We start from the raw sequence: 21,494 nt of genomic DNA on the forward strand, positions 1-21,494 counted from the left end.
AGGAAAGGCTCCACAACCACGGGATTGAAGCCCCAGGGAGGCACGACAGTATGGCCTCAATATCCACGACACTCCAGCGTCTATAGCCACGGGAGTGAAGCCGGAAGAGGCACGTAGTTGAATCCTATAGAGGCACGGTACAGCCACGGGAGTGCAGCACGAAGAGGCACGGGAGGAAAGGCTCCACAGCCACGGTATTGAAGCCCCAGGGAGGCACGACAGTATGGCCTCGAGATCCACGACACTCCAGGCCCTACGGGAACGGGATGACAACGTCTATAGCCACGGGAGTGAAGCCGGCAGAGGCACGTAGTTGAATCCTATAGAGACACGGTACAGCCACGGGAGTGCAGCACGAAGAGGCATGGGAGGAAAGGCTCCACAGCCACGGGATTGAACCCCAGGGAGGCACGACAGTATGGCCTCGGGATCCACGGCACTCCAGCGTCTATAGCCACGGGAGTGAAGCCGGCAGAGGCACGTAGTTGAATCCTATAGAGGCACGGTACAGCCACGGGAGTGCAGCACGAAGAGGCACGGGAGGAAAGGCTCCACCACCACGGGATTGAAGCCCCAGGGAGGCACGACAGTATGGCCTCGAGATCCACGACACTCCAGCGTCTATAGCCACGGGAGTGAAGCCGGCAGAGGCACGTAGTTGAATCCTATAGAGGCACGGTACAGCCATGGGAGTGCATCACGAAGAGGCACGGGACTAAAGGGTCCACATCCACAAGATTGAAGCCCTAGGGAGGCACGACAGTATGGCCTCGAGGTCCACGGCACTCCAGCGTCTATAGCCACGGGAGTGAAGCCGACAAAGGCCCGTAGTTGAATCCTATAGAGGCACGGTACAGCCACGGGAGTGCAGCACGAAGAGGCACGGGAGTAAAGGCTCCACATCCACGGGATTGAAGCCCCAGGGAGGCACGACAGTATGGCCTCGAGATCCACGGCACTCCAGCGTCTATAGCCACGGGAGTGAAGCTGGCAGAGGCACGTAGTTGAATCCTATAGAGGCACGGTACAGCCACGGGAGTGCAGCACGAAGAGGCACGAGAGTAAAGGCTCCACATCCACGGGATTGAAGCCCAGGGAGGCACGACAGTATGGCCTCGAGATCCACGGCACTCCAGCGTCTATAGCCACGGGAGTGAAGCCGGCAGAGGCACGTAGTTGAATCCTATAGAGGCACGGTACAGCCACGGGAGTGCAGCACGAAGAGGCACAGGAGTAAAGGCTCGACATCTACGGGATTGAAGCCCTAGGGAGGCACGACAGTATGGCCTCGAGATCCACGGCACTCCAGCTCCTACGGGCACGGGAGTGAAGCCGGCAGAGGCACGTAGTTGAATCCTATAGAGGCACGGTACAGCCACGGGAGTGCAGCACGAAGAGGCACGGGAGTAAAGGCTCCACATCCACGGGATTGAAGCCCCAGGGAGGCACGACAGCATGGCCTCGAGATCCACGGCACTCCAGGCCCTACGGGCACGGGATGACAGCGTCTATAGCCATGGGAGTGAAGCCGGCAGAGGCATGTAGTTGAATACTATAGAGGCACGGTACAGTCACGGGAGTGCAGCACGAAGAGGCACGGGAGTAAAGGCTCCACAGCCACGGGATTGAAGCCCTAGGGAGGCACGACAGTATGGCCTCGAGATCCACGTCACTCCAGCGTCTATAGCCACGGGAGTGAAGCCGGCACAGGCACGTAGTTGAATCCTATAGAGGCAGGGTACAGCCACGGGAGTGCAGCACGAAGAGGCACGGGAGGAAAGGCTCCACATCCACGGGATTGAAGCCCCAGGGAGGCACGACAGTATGGCCTCGAGATCCACGGCACTCCAGGCCCTACGGGCACGGGATGACAACATCTATAGCCACGGGAGTGAAGTCGGCATAGGCACGTAGTTGAATCCTATAGAGGCACGGTACATCCACGGGAGTGCAGCACAAAGAGGCACGGGAGGAAAGGCTCCACAGCCACAGGATTGAAGCCCCAGGGAGGCACGACAGTATGGCCTCGAGATCCACGGCACTCCAGGCCCTACGGGCACGGGATGACAGCGTCTATAGCCACGGGAGTGAAGCCGGCAGAGGCACTGGCATGCAAGCTCCAGAGCCACGGTATTCAGACTGTAAAGGCACGTGATTGAAGCCATGTAGTGAATGTTCAACCAGAATATTTCAAAGTTTCCAGGTTGATTCTTGACGCAACCGGAATATTTCAAAGTTTCCACGGTATTCTAAAACCTCAGCATTCATTTCGGTGGCCCCAAGTACAACTATCTCTACACTGTAAAAAGAATATCCGACTAACCCGTTGTAGAGCACTCAGTTTTCCTCTCTCGCCCTCTGTTCTCTTTCGGCCCTGATGAAACAGTGAAACTCACTCTACGATTCTCAAGTTATCTCTCCATTTCCGCAGTAAATTTTTTGCATTGTTTGTTCCATGTTGGAAATTTTTGATTCTTCGTGCTGCAAATCAATAGATCTACGCTATTATGATTAAAATTTTGCGGTTATCTCGTACAGATCCGCTAGATCCCCGGGGGAATGTTTCCGCTCCGTCGATTTTCGACATCAACGAGCTACTTCGAGTAGGAGAAAGCTCTACAACCGATAGTGAGGTACGATGTCGGAGACCTATGAGACAAATAAATTGCATTATTGTGGGCGCGGAGGTTAAAGGTGAAGGTTAGAGAAAACCTAGTAGCTCTGTGTCTAAAAACGGTGTGAGCGGAGGTTAAAGGGGAATGTGGATGAGGCGTTGTGTTGTATTCCTTACTGATAATCCTGTGGTGAGAGTGGCTCTGGGGGCGTGGATGGCATTTATAGATTGTTGTTTGTTGAAGTTGCCAGAATTAGAAAGGAGATCCGAGCCTCTGGACGGAAAACTGTCGTATTATTAGATACAGTTGTGTGTAATACAGTGCAGCTGGCTAATATTATACATAAGTGGTCGGGCATACTTTTTTGCATTGGCAACGAAGTGAACACTAGTTTCCTGTTATAATTGCTGCACGATCTGAGCTAATATTATACATAACTTGCACATTGCTTTTCCAGCTCTTTGCATGTGAACATCTCTTTTACTCGAACATGCTTGTGTTGATAATTTCGTGTATACAAAAGTTAACATGTAACTTCTTGTACGTTGTCTATATATTTTTTGTAGTAGAATTATGAGTTGCAGAACATGTAAGAACGTGAATTGTGCTGGAGTAGAAACTGGCGTTCAATGCACTACAGTAGCACTTCAGCTGCCGCTGTGTTATGAGACATGCACTGTAAGTAGAAAAGATGTGCATAATCAACGAAATGATTGTGTTTTTCAAAGCACACCTTTTACCAAAATGGTGGACTACTGCGTGAAGCATTTTTTAGTAGTCTGGAAAACCCTACTGATTGAAGAATTTTTAACTGATTGAAGAATTCCTACTTGCTGATTGAAGCATTTTAATTTTTTTGCAGTATCTGCCATGGTACTATAGGAAGCATGTTGTTTCGTTGGTGAACCAATGGAAGCAACGAGCTCTGGAAGAGGAGGGCGAAATTAAGAACCCCGTGCTTCTGACAAATGAAGATCTCTCTTATGAAGTAAACATGAGTGATGAAACTGTCAGGTCTAAAATTCATGGACCTGGCTGGAGAAAGTTAATGAGTGATTATGAGCTTCGGTAGCAAGATATCATCATCATGAAGTTAGATGGCGAAGGTCTCTGCATTCGAATTGATCTAAGGTTGAGTGAATGCCGAGGAGGTCTCAGAGCACAACCGAAACCATCAGTTGGTATGGCTTTCATCTACCCGTAGAACAACTACTGATTTGCGTTATCATTTTTCTTTTGGCAATGTACCCCTGTTTCAATTAATAGTAATGATGCTACCTCTTTGTTTAAATTTTATATACACAAAACTATTCAGACAACTATTCAAAGGTACTTGACTTTTTAAATTAACCATTAACAACACTAACTGAATCCAAAGATTATGTCTCAGTATAATTGCCACTATTACTTCAAGCAAATTGGCATAACAAGTTTTTATTTATTTAGCTCTCGATGAACTTAGTGCTTCGGAGAAAGAATATGTCAACAAGATAGACCATACACCAGGGTTAGAACTGTCTTACAAACAAATGGGACACCTTGTTTACTACCTCTTCAACGCCCATGACTTGCCAACAATACCATTTGTCCACCGTGTGAACGTCACAAATATCAAGACTGGCAGGCTAGTAAGTATTTATTTATTTGTTTTGACATACTTCTAATTTTAATCCGTCTTAAAATAAGTGTCTCAACTTTGTACTAGCTCTAGTACAAAGTTGTATTAAGCTTGAGACAGTTATTTTGGGACGGAGGGAGTACTTATTAATTTGTTTCGTGTGCGTGCTAAAAATTTGGTCCTTCTCCGTCATAACAATCTGCAGAGAATTCCGGCAATTGTTCTAAAGATAATGAATGCCAGATTCGTGTACCTTCCGCCAAGAGGCGTTGTAAGCCTTGCACAGAACTCCGATGAAATCGATGTTAAGACTACTTACTCGATAAGAGCTGACGGTACAATGGAAGTGATGGGCTTTTCGGGGTTTGCAGAAGAGTCAAAGTTGAAGGTTGGCTCAATAGTGCTTATCACGATTGAAAAGCACTGGCCAAGAATGCGAGATATGAGCTTACTGTGCCTTACAATTAATGATCTCTCCTGAAATAGTGTTCTCGTAGTGTCTTACTGAGCACACTGCATGGTGTGTTTTGTTTTATAATTATCTGACAGTAGCTGGTCGTATATACCAAATATATTATCATGTCCAACTAGACAGTGGTCTGAATTGAGAGTTAAGAACGATCCAATGTTTATTACCTTCATCACTTTAGTACATATAACTGTGGTGAATTAGAAATGTTCATTTGAGTTGTTTCCTATGCATTTGAGGGATGCTTCGACACCATCTCGTGGACTGCAGTATAAAAATTATGTGTAGAGTTTGACCTCGACAACTAATCTCATAAGTGTACACCAACTCATTGTGTTGAACGTTATTGCTTCTGCCAAGAGACAGAGTAATGCTCATTGTTCTTCTGCTATGCATGTGTACAGACACTGTTAATATTATAGAACACGGCCGTGTGTGGCTTTGCTACACATGGAACCGTGCCTGAACTACCAGCGTACTCACGGCAACGATGTGACATCGCAACGACCGGCAACACACGGGGGGCACGCGCGTGGCCCTTCCTATTGAACAAGCGTGTCCTAATGCCCCCGTTGAGTTTTGCTGAAGAAAGCCGAACAACCAGCACACTCACGGAAACAGTGTGACATCGCAACGATCGGCAACAAACAAGGGCACGCCCGTGGCCCTTCCCATTGAACATGCGTGCCCCAATGCCCCCCGTTTAGTTTTGGTGACGAAAGATGAACAGGTAGCGCACTCAAGGAAACGGTGTGACATCGCAACGATCGGCAACACACAGGGTCACGCACGTGGCAACACATGGGGGCCCGACACGCACGTGGCAACACACAGGTTCACGCGCGTGGAAACACATGGGGGCCCAGCACGCACGTGGCAACTCACAGGGGCACTCGCGTGGCAACACACTGCGTGGATCTACGCGCAGTGAAGAGTGAAGACCTAACCGTCTGTCCAGATCCACATCGCACAGAGAGCGTTGTGAAGAGTGAAGACCTAGCCATCTGTCCGATCCACACCGCGAACCAACTAATTGGGACGGATATGGATATCCAGCCCGGTGCTCCGAGCACAAAGATGGCGAGGCTCGCGCCACCGGCGACACCCTGCTCTGGTCTGGACCGCATCAGCGACCTCCCGCACTCCATCCTTGGTGAGATCATCTCCCGTCTCTCCACTAAGGACGGCATCCGCACTCAAATCCTCTCAACCCGGTGGCGCCCTCTTTGGTGCACCGCGCCTCTCAATCTGGACTGTCGTGATATCCCTTTCTCTGGAGTTTTTAATGCCTTCGATAAAGCAGATCACGAGATCATTTGTAGTTTCGTGTCCACACCGGAGGAGCTCCACCGCATAACATACACTGGAACTGCTTTTAATGAATACACTTTTGTTGAATTTGATGGGAACATTCCAGAGGCCATCTTCTCCCGCCATGAGAGCGCAGTTCACAACCTATGCATCCCGTCGTTGTACCTCCAGTGCAGACCGTGAACCGTCGACGCCTGGCTCGAGTCCCCTAGATCGAACAATCTCCAGGTGCTTGAGTTTTACTACATGTCACCACGACAGTTGGTACAAGGTGACTTAATACCAATCTCATCACCTTCGGTTTTCCCATCGCCACCGGCATTGAACCCCCAGATTTCCTCTTCTCTCCACACCATCACCTTTGCTCACTGCACGTTACCAGAAAATTATGTACGTTCGCTTAAACTACCACTGGTCAGGAGACTCTCGTTTGTGGATGTCGATATATCTGAAGTCTCATTACAAAGCATAATCGAGTGTAGCATTTGCCATGCACTCGAATGCCTGATGCTTATTTGGACATTTCAGAGATATTGCATCAGAATAAAGTCACGTAACCTTATAACCATTGGCATCTATGCTTTTCATGGCAAACTAGTTATAGAGGATGCCTGCTCACTACAGCGGTTGATTTGTGGTCATCGTAGGAGTAATTTGCAGATAGATATCATATCTCCACCTAGACTGGATGTCTTCGGCAAAATATATGATATTTTTTATGAATCCAGCATCGCACGAGACCGTATAGTTGTTCAGGTACTGACTTTGCACGATATTTACAGTTGGATTCATTCGAATAAAGCAAGTTCCATGTAATCCAATCTTTACTCTATATTAATATTATGTTTTATTTTTCATGAAGTGTTTTCCGACAGTCTGCTCATCTACAGCGGTACAATCTGTGAAGACGTTGCTTATCAATATGGATTATAATGTCAGCACAGTGGTTGCCTTGGTGTAATGCTTCAGAAGCTTGGAAAACTTGTATATCGAGGTGATTATTCTCACGCACAATGAAAAAACATAACATGCATTGTGTACTACTCCATTCGTGTAAAAATTCTTGTCTTAGGTCTGTAAGTCATGTACAAATATGTATGTATTACCCACATCTGTGTCTAAAAAAATAGTAAGCTTTCATCAGAACATAGTTTATTATAATTAATGATTGATTTGTTGTTTCAACATAATTTTTTATTGTAGACCTTCAGCATAATAAATCTTTGTTCCTATTTAGGGAGGAGTCTATGACGATGAAAGCCTTACAGACGATCGTTCTTTTGAGCACCATTACGACGTTCTTTTGAAGTCAGTGACGCTTTTAGGCTATAAACAATGCGAGAGAAGCATTCAATTTGCAACATTTTTTATCCTCAACGCAAGGCAGTTGGAGACTATCAGGCTTAAGTTTCTTTCTCATGGAGACTTCACGGAAGGATTTTACAAACAACAACGACGGGTTCTTCAGTGGGACAAAAAGGCTTCTAAACATGCTTGCCTTAGGTTATCGCCAAGTTGCAACCACAAGCCCCTGGATCTAAGAGAAGCACGTGCTGAGCACGTGGATTCAACGGATCCATTCACTTGTAAGTGCTGAAAAACAGCATTGGGGCTAGATGTTGCCCGTATCTTTTGCTCGGTCTGTAAGCTAAAACGTTGCCTGTATCTTTTGTTGTCTGGGTACTAAAACGTTGCATGTATCTTTTGCTCGGTCTGTAAGCTGGTTAACAGCATTTTTATTGTGTTCAAACAATGCTTGTACTTTTTTTGCTTGAAACTGTAACCTTGTTAACAACATTGTTATTGTGTTGTTTACCCACGAAGAAGCTCGCAACTGCCAAAACCAAACTACTTACTCTCCTTTTATCTTGGTGAAACAACATTTTATATTCTCCAGCTATGTGTAGTAAACAAAAACATTCTACTCTCTCCTGAGTTATCTCACAGAGGAGAACGACCAGCAGAGCTCTGTGAGGTAGATTGTGTACAATTTTGTTTTATATATGAAACAACCGTGGCCCAACTGTGGAGGTGCGTGTGCAAATTCGTGCTTCTGCCTAATAATAATTTTGTGTTCCTGTTTTCCGTCATGCACGTTCCTGCCTAAATCCAATGATTTCATATTTCCCTCGTCTGAAGGCATGCTTCGTGTTAGTGCACCAGCCGTATGTTCACCCGTGGATCTGCTCCTTACACACCCGTGCCTATTCAATTGAACCGTGCTTCCTATTTCCTTATGCCTACACGCTCACTCGTGTGTTTATTGCATACACAGCCGTGCGTGTGACCCCTCACCTCCTCCCTCCCTACTTAAGGCTAGTAACATTTGGCCATGGACGTTAAGGCGAGTTGACGGAAAAATTGCCATGGAAACTTTACAATTAATAAATTCGCACGGATTAAAAAAGTCCCATCAGAATTCGAGCGGTTGCGTCGCAAACCCACGATCTGCACGAACGCATCTGAAGAGAGATCGTGCACTCATCGGTTATAACCATGCGACCCTATAAATTGAGGTCTTCTCGCATGGTGGCATGGAACCTCATCCACATACAGTTGACAACGCCGGTGCGCCCGCTGATCGATTTCCACAAAAACTCTTCTGCGGGCTATGGGGTTCATCAAAGAACTCAAGGAGGTTCGGGCTCACGGCACCACCAAGCTGCACGTAATCCACACCAACGACTTGCGGAAGGTGGAGGCCATCATCGATTAGTACGAGCAGCACCTCCAGATACAACGCAACAAGATCATCGGAGTTGATGTGGAGTACACCTACGAGGCAGCGCACACGCAGAAGGCCGCCCTCATCCAGCTGTCCGTCGGCAAAACCCAGTCGGTGCTGCTATTCCAACTGAGCGCCACCCAACAGAGGTGCACGGTGTTCGACAACTTCCTCCTTGACCAAAGGTACACTTTTGCTGGCTTTTCCATCGATCAGGATACCGAGAAGCTGCACCACATGGGCCTACATATCGCGCACTTTGTCGACATCCAGAAGGAATGGAGGGTGCCCGGAAGCACCAAGCATATGGACTCGCTTGGTGACGTCTCCAGCATTCTCATTGATGACTACTACATGAGCATGAAGCAGAAGCTTACAAACGAAGATCACAAGCGCTGGGCGTGCATGCCCTTGTCCATGAAGCATGTCCACTACGCAGCAAATGGTGCTTACGCTGCGTACGAGATATGGAGTCGCATCACCGTCACTCAGGATGGACTTTGCTGCGCAATGCTGGAGAAGTCCAAGAAGCGTGGCAGGACCTGGGCAGATGACGGCTGGTGAAGATTTGGATGGGTTGCTTTCTAGTTATATTAGATTGCTGATCACATTTGCTTTAGATTACATCAAGTAGGTTGTTTGCTTTTTCAAAACACAGATTTGCTTGTCGTTGTAGTTGCCGTTGTAATCATGCATTTGCTTATGGATTAAACAAGTTCATTTCAGTTCTATGGTACAGCAAAGTATGAACAAGTTTAAACGTATTAAGAGTTAATATGTCATTTTCAGTTATAGTTTTTGCGAATTTTTCGGGCCACAGCTTCATTGCCAAAAGATATTGCTCCCCACCTTCATTGCAAACATTTCCGCTGAATTGTACACCCTTGGACAGTCATGCCCGTGTAACGTCCTCATTTGGATGACACGTTCACAGAGAGAGTCACGGCTGCACGGCCAAAATAAGCACGCCTTATCATTAAGAAAACGCTCGGGCCTTCATGGCAGTGGTCTTGCGTGTTTTTTTGTGGAAGTTGGAGAGAAAATGGTATAATGTGGTCGACGTATTTACTCTGCGGTTGATTCGTAGTGTAGCGGAAGGCGGTTTGTCCGAGTAACGTAGTGGGTGTTGCAGTTTCTGTACGTGGCAACCGCCCAGTGGGAATGGCAGTGGTACACTCCTCGGTTCCTCAACCGTGAGTTGGTTTTTCCATGGCCTAATTTAATTGCTACCACACCTATCGCGTCAAATGGCAGTGCTATTCTGAATTTAAGTGCCGCAGATGTAGGTTTTGTAGGTGGTAATCATGGCAGATATACCAAGTTGTAGTCCAGAATGTACATGATGTGAAAGCAAAAACAACCCTGTAATGAGATAACTTCATATATCATTGTTATTTTTGAGGCACCAATTGTGCTAACTCTAGAGGCACGGGAGTGCCTCCCTTTTTTCTTGGAGAAGCACGGTTGTGCTTCAGCCATAGGCACGGTGCTTCCATCGGGAGATGCACGGCCTTGCGGGACACGGACCCGGCGAGAGGCAGGGTTTTCCATTCACTGCCTCTATGTCAATCACGTGTAACCCATCTGTTCACCCTACAAATGTCACTGGTGACATGTTGCTTGTAGAGGCACGGCTCTGGTGTTACCGGGGAGACTCAATGTGAAAACAGTATACGAGTTTCAGAGGTGCACTATTAGAGGCATTCCGATTATTAGAGGCACGTCTATACGGGTAGAAAATGCACGTCACCTGAGCCATGGTCAAAATATTTTCTGTCGCTCTGCATGTTCTGAAACAAATACTGGAACATAAAATATCAGAGTTGCAACATCATCAGGACAAAAGAATGACGCCTTTTCATAAAGGATACACACGGGTTTCCAAGTTGGACTACCACATTCTGAAGGTTCATGATGTGCAATGAGATAAGTGCCTAACATGACTGAGAGGCACGGTCGTGCCTCCGCCAGAGGCATGGTTTTGTTATCGGGGGATGCACGGCCAAGAGGTACAGGCACCCGGCTAGATGCATGGATTTTAGCCTAGCTAAGAAGCGATGCAAAAGTTGAACGATTTGTTTGTGCAACTATTGCAAGCGCCACCCTTCACACAGTTTTCCTGTAGAGATCAGCAACTACAAGTGAGAGCAACTCCTTATCGGCCATAGACTCCCTTGTTGATTGTGAAGAGCACAACCGAGTCTATTGTCAATTCAGCTGCATTTGTCAAAGCAGAAAACCCGGATATTGCCAACCTTCCATCTTTGTGCAAGCAGTACGTGCCAGGGAATTCTACGGAAGTAGAAAGTTCAACAAGTCTGATGCTGCCCTTTAGAGGAAAATATCCAACCTTCATCCTTAGAGCACGGGCAATAGTAGCAGGTATTTTCTGTACAAAAACAAATCGTTGTAAGTTGTGAAATTGTATCAAGGGGAATGACATTTGGAGAAAGAACAAGTGACTAACCAAACGGCCTTTGTGAACATTGCTAAAATTTAGACAGTGCACGAAGGCAATCAGAGGGGTGTCTTTAGGACTTAAAACGAGGCTGGTCACGTACACCATTTCAGTATATGAAAGTTTTATGCCTCGGGTGTAGAGAGTCTTGTCTAGGTAATTTCTCTGGGATATACTCAGGTCTTCAAGAGCTGAAACAATAAAATCAACTATAAGTCAACGTGTCTGAGTTAAGAAAAAAATGTCGGCAGAACAATAAAAATAAATATTCAGTCCTACAATCTTCCTCAAGATTCAGATGGCATGATCTTTTTATAGGCGAGTGTAACATACCAACAGAAGGATTGGGAACGGCTTTCTGACTCCCACGAGCTTCATTCAACTCCATTTCAATGTGAAAGAAGAAATATTTGCCTTGCAAATCCAGTTTAATAATATCACCGTAACAAAGATCATAGTCGTGAATCATCTTTTCCCACCCAGGATCATGAAACTTGGACCTGTCAGCGCTATCAGTAAACTTAATATTGTATGCAAACTCCTCGTCGGTGCCAAACACAAGGTTAGATCCATCAATTTCGAAACCCTCATCTAAAGCTTCATCTTGCCAAAATGAAATCAAAGAGAGGACCTGCTTCCGGTAATAGCAAGGAACATACTGCCAAATAAGAAGAAAAAATAAGTATGAATCATATAGCAGAACAACCATGCAAAAAAGCTACTAACAAGAATAATTTTGTGTCACTATTTATATCTCTTATGTAAGAACAGTAGAGGCAAAGCCACGAAACAAAATGTTCTTGTTACCGACACCGAAAATTTACCAGGCATGACTCATAACAACGAGGCAAATGGACAATCATGAATGAGTGGTCAACAGCTGATTCACCACCATCACAATCGAGGTTCCAGCAAATATTGCAGTTCATCACTGTCTGCGAATACAAAACAATTTTTAAGACTGAGATGGAGTAGATTTATGGCAAATATGTGTAAATAAAACAATATATAAGACTAAGTTGCAACAGAATTGGAAAAAAATTATATAGATATTTGACAACATGTGTATCCATTTATGACAAGACTATGCACTAGTGATATATACTCAATTTAATTTGAAAAGAGGACATAGTTATGTACATCCTTTGATGTTAATGTTTATATGTAAAAAATTCACACATCTACCACTAGTTGCAGAGATTGGATATTTAAAACAGGTAACATATACAGGAATCCCACGTACGCTAGCTAATTCACATTGCAAAAAAGAGTGGAGATCTAAGTAAGACATACGAACCGTAGACAGAAACAGGGGAACGCGCCAAACTGAAAGAACCAGATCTGATGATAAAGCGGAAGAGCAAGTAACTCTGTTTAGGAGATATAGAGAGGCTCACATTGACGGAGTAATTATTGGAGCGAAGGTGGTGTTGGTGGTAAGTACATGCTTTCCGACGTTTGGTGGTGGAGTGGGACCATGTGAAAACTTCTTGCGAAGGCTCACCTACTGACATGTGGGACAGCTTGCCGACGAATCCACATGTCAGCTTCACAACGGCAGGGTGCGAAATGGCGTCTGGGTCGTGAACCTGCTTCGATATAGTATTATGGAGTGGTTGTGCGGGTCCCACCACAATCACTTTCCCCATTCATTCGCCCCGAGCTTCCTGCTTCTATTCTGCTCTCCTCCTATCTCGTTTCCCTCAAAGATCCCAATCGAATCCTCGCGAAAAGGTGATTCCCTAACAAAAATCTTTCCATAACTTTGTTCCTTGTAGTATTCTCCTCCGATTCATCCATTTTTTTTGTTAAATGTTCTTTTTCTGCTACAATTGTTACATCTTAGATTATTTACTTCTTAGAGAAACCCTAGCTCGCAAAGAGCAAAGTATAGGGGCGCCCTCTCCTTCAAACCAACTAGCCGAAAGGCACGCCTCTGAGGCCTTCTGCAGCGCACACTTTTTTGGTGCGGAAAGCCATGCATTGTTATATCTTGTTTGACAAATTTAGCTTATAATGTTAACAAAATGTGTTTTAGTGAAGTATCGAGTAGGATTTATTTTGGCAATTATCTTAGAAATATAGGAATGCACAAAATCTTGCTTGGGTGAGTATCGAATAATTAGTGCGTATTGAATAGTCATTCTCTGAAATGCAGGATGACACTGTTCATTTACGCTGAGGTTTCTGCTGAGTCGGCGGCGAAGCGTGAACGCGAATTTATTGATGAAAAATGAACGGCTGGGTGGAAGCGATTGATGCGTTGAATGTGGCTTGTAGAGCCTTTTCAGACTCCTATTTTTATAAGGACGTTGGGAAAAGAATAATCGACAAAAAGGAGCGCGAGATCACCAAGCTGAAGAAGAGGGAAAAAGATTGTCGACGTGATCTTGCAATACAAGTTGCTCTCTGTGCAACAAGGGAAGAACATGAATATTTTAACATTCACAACCATGGGCAGGTCATTGATTGGTTAGTAAAGCAACCTTTTTTGCCATAGCCGAAGCAGGCTTCTCGTTGGGCATGGGTCAAAGAAAGAAATGATGTCATTTGCTGCAATCCTGGACCTAATGACAATTAGGCTATGTAATTTTTGTCATTTGGCACTACAATATCATGTATCCATCAGCTTGTTATCTAATCTTTATCATTTGAACTATGTAATCTGGATCATTTGAACTATGTAATCTTCATCATTTGAGCTATGTAATCTTCATCATTTGGCACTACAATGTCATGTATCCATCAACCTGTTATCTAATCTTTATCATTTGAACTTTGTAATCTGGATCATTTGAACTATGTAATCTTCATCATTCAATGTCATGTATCCATCAGGCTGTTATCTAATCTTTATCATTTGAACTATGTAATCTGGATCATTTGAACTATGTAATCTTCATCACTTGAACTATGTAATCTTCATCATTTCAACTATGTAATCTTTATCATTCGTAAGTGCAGTGGAGTACAGCCCCTGTAGGCACGGCAGTGCAGCTGCTAAAAGGCACGGGAGTGTAGTCCCTGTAGGCACGGGAGCGCATCCCCTATAGGCACTAGAGTGCAGCCTCTAACAGGCACGACACTGCGGTCACTAAAAGGCACGGGAGCGCAGCCCCTATAAGCACGGGAGCGCAGCCCCTAGAGGCACGGGAGCCACAACCCCTATAAGCACTGGAGTGCAGCCCCTGTAGGCACGGCAGTGCAGCTGCTAAAAGGCACGGGAGTGCAGTCCCTGTAGGCACGGGAGCGCAGCCCCTATAGGCACTGGAGTGCAACCTCTAACAGGCACGGCACTGCATCCACTAAAAGGCACGGGAGCGCAGCCCCTATAAGCACGGGAGCGCAGACCCTAGAGGCATGGGATCCACAGCCCCTATAAGCACTAGAGTGCACGCCCTGTAGGAACGGCAGTGCAACCGCTAAAAGGCATGGCACTGCAGCCCCTGTAGGCACGGGAGCGCAACCTCTAACAGGCACGGCACTGCGGCCACTAAAAGACACGGGAGCGCAGCCCCTAGAGGCATGGGAGCCACAGCCCCTATAAGCACTGGAGTGCAGGCCCTGTAGGCACGGCAGTGCAGCCACTGTAGGCACGGGAGCGCAGCCCCTGTAGGCACTCGAGTGCAGCCTCTAACAGGCACGACACTGCGGCCACTAAAAGGCACGGGAGAGCAGCCCCTAGAGGCACAGGAGGGCAGCCCCTATAAGCACTGGAGTGCAGCCCCTTGGGACTCTGAACCGTAAGTAGTGGGGTAGTGGGGTGCGTGGAGCGGTGGAGTGGTAGTGAGGGTGTGTGGAGGGGTGGGGGTGGGGTTGCCACATTTAAGCAGGTTAACAGTAACTCTGTGTAAATGCGTGGAGATGCAGTTTTTGTTTCGTGTGACTGTTCGTGTACACGACCCTTTAAAAATGCATCTATGCGCCGCCACCCTCGCCGTCGTGGTGTGAACGCCGCGTGTCACCCGTCTGGCTCACCGACCAAAAGCAATTCCCGTTATTTAAGCCTACATGTTTCCTCTCCGCCCCTCCACCCGAGCCCTTCCTTTCTTCTATATCTAATATTTCATTTAATCTCCGGCCACCCCCCGAGTGTCATCATGGTCCGCCGTAAGATCACCACCTACGCCATGCTCACTCCTGAGCGTCAGATGCAGATTGAGGCGGATATCCAATCTAGGCGCGCCGCCCGGATCACTGTCGGCTTGCCTCCGGACTCGCCGGAGCACGAGGAGGATGACAAGAATCAAAAGAAACAGTCCAAGGAAGACGAGGAAGAAAGGCAACTACCAGAAGACAAGGATGATGAGCAGGAGCAGACGAAAGACGAGGAGGAGGAGCAGGAGCAGACGGAAGACGAGGAGGAGGAGCATACAGAAGACAAGGAAGGAGGGCACCTGCCGGATCTAATGGAGGAATATGAGGAGGAGCAGACGGAAGACGAGGAGGAGGAGCAACCACAAGATGAGGAAGAGGACAAAATGGAGGAGTCACTCACAGTAGTCGAGATGATTGTGGAGCAACATGCCATCATGGAGTCCATCCAGGATGGGGCTAAAGTGGAGGCCAACCGGCGAGTTATACGGTAGATGCAGGCGGAGGAGGACGCTCTATTCGACGTACCTGACGCGGAAATGGCGGTAGACGAGACCGGACTGGAGGAGGAGCAGGATCAGACGGAAGACGAGGAGGAGGAGCAGACGGAAGACGATGAAGATAAGGAGGAGGAGCAGATGGAAGACGATGAGGAGGAGTAGGAGCAGATGGAAGATGAGGAGGAGGAGGAGCAGACAGAAGGCGAGGAGGAGGAGCAGACGGAAGACGAGGAAGGAGGGCACCTACCAGATCTAATGGAGGAGGAGGAGCAGACAAAAGGCGAGGAGGAGGAGAAGACGGAAGACGATGAGGGGAAGGAGCAGACAGAAGACGACGACGAGGAGCAGATGAAAGACGATGACGATGAGGATCTAATGGACGAAGATGAGGAGGACCAGATGGAAGACGATGAGGACTTGCAGCAGGCCATCATGGAGTCCATCAAGGATGAAGCCGAAGTGGAGGCCAACAGGCAACTTATACGGCAGATGCAGGCGGACGAGGACACTTTATTCCAGGTACTTGACGCAGAAATGGCGGCAGACGAGTCCGAAGTGGAGGAGGAGTCGGTGCCGGAGGAGGTAGTTAACAACTCCGATGAGGAGTAGCTATGTAGTACTTTTTCTATGTTTGCATGCTTTTGTATGAATTATGGACGTAAGAATGTAAGCATCAACGCGGCCGGTGCCTTGAAGTTAATATGGATAGTTTTTTGCCACGAACTTCGGTGATGTAAAACGAAAACCACGGATGTGTACACGGTGGGTCCACGGCAGTGCATCCCTTATAGGCACGGGAGTGCAACCGCTAACAGGCACGGGAGTGCAGTGTTGAGGAACGTCGCATGAGAAACAAAAAATTTCCTACGCGCACGAAGACCTATCATGGTGATGTCCATCTACGAGAGGGGATGAGTGATCTATGTACCCTTGTAGATCGTACAGCAGAAGCGTTAGTGAACGCGGTTGATGTAGTGGAACGTCCTCACGTCCCTCGATCCGCCCCGCGAACAATCACGCGATCAGTCCCACGATCTAGTACCGGACGGACGGCACCTCCGCGTTCAGCACACGTACAGCTCGACGATGATCTCGGCCTTCTTGATCCAGCAAGAGAGACGGAGAGGTAGAAGAGTTCTCCGGCAGCGTGACGGCGCTCCGGAGGTTGGTGATGACCTTGTCTCAGCAGGGCTCCGCCCGAGCTCCGCAGAAACGCGATCTAGAGGAAAAACCGTGGAGGTATGTGGTCGGGCTGCAGTGGAAAAGTCGTCTCAAATCAGCCCTAAAACCTCCGTATATATAGGTGGGAGGGAGGGGACCTTGCCTTGGGGCTCAAGGAGCCCCATGGGGGTCGGCCGAGTCCAAGGGGGGAGGACTCCCCCCCCCCAAACCGAGTTGGACTTGGTTTGGTGGGAGGGAGTCCCCCTTCCTTCCCACCTCCTCCTTTTTTTTTCTTTTCTCTTGATTTTCTCTTCTTGGCGCATAGAGCCCTTTTGGGCTGTCCCACCAGCCCACTAAGGGCTGGTGTGCCACCCTCAAGGCCTATGGGCTTCCCCGGGGTGGGTTGCCCCCCCCGGTGAACTCCCGGAACCCATTCGTCATTCCCGGTACATTCCCGGTAACTCCGAAAACCTTCCGGTAATCAAATGAGGTCATCCTATATATCAATCTTCGTTTCCGGACTATTCCGGAAACCCTCGTAACGTCCGTGATCTCATCCGGGACTCCGAACAACATTCGGTAACCAACCATATAACTCAAATACGCATAAAACAACGTCGAACCTTAAGTGTGCAGACCCTGCGGGTTCGAGAACTATGTAGACATGACCCGAGAGACTCCTCGGTCAATATCCAATAGCGGGACCTGGATGCCCATATTGGATCCTACATATTCTACGAAGATCTTATCGTTTGAACCTCAGTGCTAAGGATTCATATAATCCGGTATGTCATTCCCTTTGTCCTTCGGTATGTTACTTGCCCGAGATTCAATTGTCAGTATCCGTATACCTATTTCAATCTCGTTTATCGGCAAGTCTCTTTACTCGTTCCGTAATACAAGATCCCGCAACTTACACTAAGTTACATTGCTTGCAAGGCTTGTGTGTGATGTTGTATTACCGAGTGGGCCCCGAGATACCTCTCTGTTCACACGGAGTGACAAATCCCAGTCTTGATCCATACTAACTCAACTAACACCTTCGGAGATACCTGTAGAGCATCTTTATAGTCACCCAGTTACGTTGCGACGTTTGATACACACAAAGCATTCCTCCGGTGTCAGTGAGTTATATGATCTCATGGTCATAGGAATAAATACTTGACACGCAGAAAGCAGTAGCAACAAAATGACACGATCAACATGCTACGTCTATTAGTTTGGGTCTAGTCCATCACGTGATTCTCCTAATGACGTGATCCAGTTATCAAGCAACAACACCTTGTTCATAATCAGAAGACACTGACTATCTTTGATCAACTGGCTAGCCAACTAGAGGCTTGCTAGGGACGGTGTTTTGTCTATGTATCCACACATGTAAATGAGTCTTCATTCAATACAATTATAGCATGGATAATAAACGATTATCTTGATACAGGAATTATAATAATAACTATATTTATTATTGCCTCTAGGGCATAATTCCAACAGTGTCCCACTTGCACTAGAGTCAATAATCTAGCCCTCACATCACCATGTGAATTACATTGTAATAAATCTAACACCCATACAGTTCTGGTGTTGATCATGTTTTGGCCGTGGAAGAGGTTTAGTCAGTGGGTCTGCTACATTCAGATCCATGTGCACTTTGCATATATACACGTCCTCTCCCTCGACGTAGTCGCGGATGAGGTTGAAGCGTCGTTTGATGTGTCTGGTCTTCTTGTGAAACCGTGGTTCCTTTGCTAAGGCAATGGCACCAGTGTTGTCACAGAACAAGGTTATTGGATTCAGTGCGCTTGGCACCACTCCAAGATCCGTCATGAACTGCTTCATCCAGACACCCTCCTTAGCCGCCTCTGAGGCAGCCATGTACTCCGCTTCACATGTAGAATCTGCTACGACGCTTTGCTTGGAACTGCACCAGCTTACTGCACCCCCATTAAGAATAAATACGTATCCGGTTTGCGACTTAGAGTCGTCCGGATCTGTGTCAAAGCTTGCATCGACGTAACCTTTTACGGCGAGCTCTTCGTCACCTCCATACACGAGAAACATCTCCTTAGTCCTTTTCAGGTACTTCAGGATATTCTTGACCGCTGTCCAGTGATCCACTCCTGGATTACTCTGGAACCTACCTGCCATACTTATGGCCAGGCTAACATCCGGTCTAGTGCACATCATCGCATACATGATAGAACCTATGGCTGAAGCATAGGGGACGGAGCGCATATGCTCTCTATCTTCATCAGTTGCTGGGCACTGAGTCTTACTCAATCTCGTACCTTGTAGAACTGGCAAGAACCCTTTCTTGGACTGTTCCATTTTGAACCTCTTCAAAACTTTATCAAGGTATGTGCTTTGTGAAAGTCCTATCAGGCGTTTTGATCTATCCCTATAGATCTTAATGCCTAGAATGTAAGCAGCTTCTCCTAGGTCCTTCATAGAGAAACTTTTATTCAAGTAATCCTTTATGCTCTCTAAAAACTCTACGTTCTTTCCAATCAGTAATATGTCATCCACATATAATATTAGAAACGCCACAGAGCTCCCACTCACTTTCTTGTAAACACAAGATTCTCCAACCACTTGTATAAACCCAAATGCTTTGATCACCTCATCAAAGCGTTTGTTCCAACTCCGAGATGCTTGCACCAGTCCATAAATGGATCGCTGGAGCTTGCACACCTTGTTAGCATTCTTAGGATCGACAAAACCTTCGGGTTGCATCATATACAACTCTTCCTTAAGGAAACCGTTAAGGAACGCCGTTTTGACATCCATTTGCCAGATTTCATAATCGAAAAATGCAGCTATTGCTAACATGATTCTAACGGACTTAAGCATCGCTACGGGTGAGAAAGTCTCATCGTAGTCAACTCCTTGAACTTGTGAAAAACCCTTTGCCACAAGTCGAGCTTTATAAACGGTCACATTACCGTCAGCGTCCGTCTTCCTCTTAAAGATCCATTTGTTTTGAATGGCCTTGCGGCCCTCAGGCAGTACCTCCAAAGTCCACACTTTGTTCTCATACATGGATCCTATCTCGGACTTCAAGGCTTCCAGCCATTTGTTGGAATCTGGGCCCACCATTGCTTCTTCATAATTCGCAGGTTCATTGTTGTCTAACAACATGATTGATAAGACGGGATTATCGTACCACTCTGGAGCAGCACGTGGTCTTGTCGACCTGCATGGTTCGACAGAAACTTGAACTGGAGTTTCATGATCATCATCATTAACTTCCTCCTCAACCGGCGTCGCGATGACAGAGGTTTCCCCTTGCCCTGCGCCACCATCCAGAGGGATGAGAGGCTCGACAACCTCGTCAAGTTCTATCTTCCTCCCACTCAATTCTCTCGAGAGAAACTCCTTCTCGAGAAAAGCTCCATTTTTAGCAACAAACACTTTGCCCTCGGATTTGAGATAGAAGGTGTACCCAACTGTCTCTTTTGGGTAACCTATGAAGACGCACTTTTCCGCTTTGGGTTCCAGCTTTTCAGGCTGAAGCTTTTTGACATAAGCATCACATCCCCAAACTTTAAGAAACGACAACTTTGGCCTTTTGCCATACCACAGTTCGTATGGTGTCGTCTCAACGGATTTTGATGGTGCCCTATTTAAAGTGAATGCAGCTGTTTCTAATGCATAGCCCCAAAATGATAACGGCAAATCAGTAAGAGACATCATAGATCGCACCATCTCTAATAGAGTACGATTACGACGTTCGGACACACCATTACGCTGTGGTGTTCCAGGCGGTGTTAACTGTGAAACAATTCCACATTGTCTTAAGTGAGCACCAAACTCGAAACTCAGATATTCACCCCCACGATCAGACCGTAGGAACTTGATCTTCTTGTTACGATGATTTTCCACTTCACTCTGAAATTGCTTGAACTTTTCAAATGTTTCAGACTTGTGCTTCATCAAGTAGACATAACCATATCTACTTAAATCGTCAGTGAAGGTGAGAAAATAACGATATCCGCCGCGTGCCTCCACGCTCATCGGACCACACACATCGGTATGTATGATTTCCAACAAGTCACTTGCACGCTCCATTGTTCCTGAGAACGGAGTCTTAGTCATCTTGCCCATGAGGCATGGTTTGCACGTGTCAAGTGAATCAAAGTCAAGTGACTCCAAAAGTCCATCAGTATGGAGTTTCTTCATGCGCTTTACACCAATATGACCTAAGCGGCAGTGCCACAAAAAATATGGCGCTATCATTGTTAACTCTAACTCTTTTGGTCTTAATGTTATGTATATGCGTATCGTTATCAAGATTCAATATGAACAATCCTCTCACATTCGGTGCATGACCATAAAAGATGTTACTCATAGAAATAGAACAACCATTATTCTCTGACTTAAGTAACCGTCTCGCAATAAACAAGATCCAGATATAATGTTCATGCTCAACGCAGGCACCAAATAACAATGATTTAAGTTCATCACTAATCCTGACGGTAACTGAAGTGACACCGTGCCGACGGCGATTGCATCAACCTTGGAACCATTTCCTACGCGCATCGTCAC

The 21,494-nt window shown here is 46.7% G+C and overlaps 1 pseudogene; it reads left to right on the top strand.

The window, feature by feature from the left end:
* The first annotated feature begins 8,624 nt into the window (after nucleotides 1–8,624).
* Nucleotides 8,625–9,302, top strand: LOC123406138 (annotated as a pseudogene).
* The last annotated feature ends 12,192 nt before the right edge of the window (nucleotides 9,303–21,494 follow it).

Source organism: Hordeum vulgare, chromosome 6H (genome assembly GCF_904849725.1).
Source record: "Hordeum vulgare subsp. vulgare chromosome 6H, MorexV3_pseudomolecules_assembly, whole genome shotgun sequence".
Classification (NCBI taxonomy): domain Eukaryota; kingdom Viridiplantae; phylum Streptophyta; class Magnoliopsida; order Poales; family Poaceae; genus Hordeum; species Hordeum vulgare.